Consider the following 4,214-nt stretch of genomic DNA (forward strand, 5'->3'; position numbering starts at 1 on the left):
CTCTTTACTTGGTTCAAGGCAGCCACAGTCCAGGGTACCCGATCACAGGTGGTGGTGTGGTCCGGCCAGCTTGGAAGTGAATTGGGAATCCCTCTAACCAGGTGGGGTTGGAAGCCTTCCCTTTAGCGCAATGGTGTAGTCCCTTGCTGCCTTAGGCCTCACACAAGGTTCCCACATTTTCTCTCTGTCCCCCTTTAGGTAGGACACTAACCCGTAAGACAGGTAACTCGAGCCTTTTTACAGGATCTCTATGACGACCCGGGCTCTATCTGTTACTGTGTACTCGGGTGTTAATGGTGGACAGGAAACTTGAAATCTAGCTGTCCGCCGGTTTCTGCCGTGGGGCAAAGTTACCCTCGGTCTTCCGGCTACCGGTATATGCGCTCAGTGTGGAGAAAGTTCAGTTGCAACTTCTCTCTCCAGCTCTTCACTTCACCTTTGCTCCTTCCTCCTTTCAGTCTCTTTACAAGTTGCTCTGCTCTCTTTTTTCCTTCCCAGGAGCTGCAGAATCACTCGTCTGCACGACCCCAGCTTTCCTTCCTCACTCCTCACTCTCCTCTCCCCAACTGCCTAGCAACTGCTTAGCAACTGACTCCTCCTCCTGACCAGAGAGAGCAGCTCCCCTGAAGTCGGGTGTTGCGCTCCCCCTTCTGACCTGGAGTCAGAATGGTGTTGTATGTACTGAATACCTGCTAAAGGGATCCTTCCTCGCTTCCAAGCATGACATCACTCTCCCTGTGAGGAAAGCAATGCCACTGTAACAACCGGTTACTTGGGGTGTTACACATTTTTTGTCTCTGTTTTTACCATCAGTGTGTCCATTGTCCATTGTTACCATCAGTGTGTCATCCGTCCCCTGGAACACAGGGGGCCAAAAGGTATTTTTGGCCCATATGAAAAGATCATCACTATTAAAGATTTATGACAATAAAGTTCCCTGTTGGAGACCTTGCATTAGGGTCCACTAGTGTCTAGTTATGCCACTGGCACTATCCTTGTGGATATGTGACTAATATTTCATATATTTCAAAGTCTATTCCCTCCAATGTATCACTATGTGACTAAGCTCACACGAGCTTATTAAGTCATCCTAGTTTCATTTAGAAAACCTGGGCGATTTTCATCTCAAATTTCATGCATATCGAAGCCGTTTTTATATCACAGTTATTAAAATTTGCATGACCAAATACAGTTTCCGATGTTACTGTATGGTTACTAGATGATACGGTTCATCCACAGGTATTGTAACAAGGTGGCCGGGGCGGTAGTCCCAGCCGAGTCAACTAAGCCACAGTCAGTCATACACCCCAGGATCTTGTATAGAAATAGACAGGGCGGACACAGCTCCGCTCACGAGTTACCTCTTTTTCCCAGTCACTGTAGTCCAGGCAATCACAATCCAGGGTCACAGGAATAATCCAACAGGGATAACTTATATTTTTGTAGGATAAACAATGTAGAAAGAGGTGATTGGAGAAAATAGGATAGAGACGTCCTGCTCTTTCCCTACTCTTATTCACTGCTGTCTCAGCATCAGCCACAGCAGTGGTGACGGCTCACAAGCAAAGGTAGTGAAACTTCACTCACCAGAATCTGAATGCTTCTAGTCCCTTCGACGGGGCACTCGCACAGTCCTGTGCCCACCTCACTGCCTGGTTCGGGGCAGCAGATTCTGTCCCCTCCTGGGGTCTGGCAATGTCCTGGTCGTTGCTGAGGCCCGGTCGTGCCCCAGCTCCCTAGAGGCTGCTAGTAGTGATGTGTCGTTCATGAACGAGCCGACACAAAGAGCCGGCTCCCTGCTGTGAACGATGGGAGCCGGCACACCAGTGAGAGCCACTAAAATCCCTGAATGGCTCTCACTAGTCCATGAGCCGGGCCAGATATCGGTACCACCCGGAGTGACTAATTTTCTTTGGTATTTTTAGGTAGATGCATGTCTGTAGTTTATTTTTTGATATGATAGCCCTTACATATACGTAGCTTATTAACCCCTTCAGCCCTAGGCCTATTTGTACCCAAGTGCCTAAGCCAATCTGACCTGTGCCACTTCATGGGCTAATAACTTTGGAACGCTTTCACCTATCCAAGCCATTCTGAGATTGTTTTCTCGTGACATATTGTACTTCACGTCAGTGCTAAATGGGAGTCAATATATTTTACCTTTCTATATAAAAAAATGCTAAATATTCGGAAATTTTGGAAAAATCGGCAATTTTTTAACTTTGAAATTCTCTGCTTTTTACAAAAATACTGATACCCCCCATAATAGTTATTAATTTACACTCCCCACATGTTTACTTCATATTGGCATCATTTTGAAAATGAAACCTTATTGTTTTACGACGTAATAGGGCTTATAGTTTTATGCGCAATTTTTCACATTTACAGCAAAACCCACTTTTCAAAGGACCAAGTCACTTCTGAAGTCACTTTAAGGGGCTTACATAACAGAAACCACCCATAAATTACCCCATTTTGCAAACTACACCCCTCAAGCTGTTCAAAACTCATTTTTAAAAACTGTTAACCCTTTAGGTGTTCCACAGGAATTTTAGCATGAGCCAAGAACCAAATATGACGATATCGGTACCACCCGGAGTGACTAGATGTAGTATTTGTAACAAAATTTAATCCAAGTTATGTAAATACACACTGAACATGTCATGTGCATATATATATATATATATATATATATATATATATATATATATATATATATATGTTACTCCATAATATCTTCAACATCGGACTCTGAATCTGACTGTTGTTCTACTGGCTCGTCTTCAGTACCCTTGTTCTGGCATGTCTGTAATCTGCACATGTCTGTGCACTTCAGGCCATTGCTGAGGCAAGTACACTGAGGAAGTTCACATGACCGCACACACTTGCAGGACAGTAGCTGTATAATAGCTTCTGGTGCTGGTGCCCCTTGCATCCACTTGACAACAAGCTTTCCGTCGTTATCTATCATCCAACCGCAGTCTGTTGGGTTTGCAACCCATGGCTGGCTCTGCAGACTTCTCCTCCAGATCGCAGCCTGGTAGTTTGCACGCAGTGCATGCATGAAAAGGCAGTCCTGGCAAGGAGGGAGTTGACTTGACTCTACCACTCCACGTCTGGCACAGAACAGCTGATAACGGAGCCTGTTTACCTCAGTTGTTTGGGTAGTTGGCAGGTACATGTGGCAGGTGATTTCCTGTAACTTCTCAAAAAGTTCGGTAGACACTTCCCATGAACGACCAACTTCCTGAAAGGCATCCTGGTATGTCTTGTTCATCTTCAACTGCTTGAGTGTCGTCATCTTCCCACGGCCAGCGAATGCACTGACGGTGTCACAGCCTGTAAATGCATGCATACCAGTCAATGAATCACATACGCTGCCTCCCAATGTTCGGCTCAGAGTGGTGATATCCAGGAATCTTGTCCGGTTCTGTGTACCGCATTTCTGGAACAGGTGGGATGGGATTTTGTGGCACATGCCCAGACACAGGACCATGACATCAGTATCCTCCGAAGTGATGATGACCGACTTGTAACCAGATTCTGCTGCATGAAGAGCATGGAGAAGGAGGCGTGTGTCTGCTTCTTCTTGATTTGACTTAAGGTCAGCAGCCTCTTCCCACTGTTCTTTGGTGATCTTAAAGCAGAGCTGCTCACATGTGACATACAGCTCCTTCTCCTCAAGCTTCTCCCTGTGGTGTTTCGCCTTCCATTCTTCTACCAGAAACTTTATGAGACTTGCCTTGTTGGAGGAACTACTTAGAAGCTTTTTCCACTGCTGGATGTTGTGCCCATGTTGAATGTTCTTGAAATGGATCCCTGTGCCTTCATATCTGTTGACTCTTTCTGTATCTTTGATGGATGTCTCCTTGTAGACGTCAAAGACAATATCAATGCGCTTGCTCTTAGCACCCTCATGGATAGCGCGACTCATTGCTGTGCCTGCTAGCTGGCCAAATGTTGCATTGTTTCCCTTCAGTTTCTGAACCAGGCTCATCCCATCAATGATGGTTGCAGAGGGCTCGGGGATCACTTCTGCAGGACGAGCATTCCTCTCCAACTCCCTTGCGAGGGCAGCCTTGTTGGTCTTGCGGATAGACCCATCACCATTGGCAAGTGCCCATGGCAATGGACCCAGGGGATGAGTCAAGACATCACTCATTTGTAGCTTTCTGTTCTCAGCTACAAGTATCATCTGGCCAAATAGGTTTCTG

This window comes from Ranitomeya variabilis, chromosome 1 (assembly GCF_051348905.1).
Source record: "Ranitomeya variabilis isolate aRanVar5 chromosome 1, aRanVar5.hap1, whole genome shotgun sequence".
Classification (NCBI taxonomy): domain Eukaryota; kingdom Metazoa; phylum Chordata; class Amphibia; order Anura; family Dendrobatidae; genus Ranitomeya; species Ranitomeya variabilis.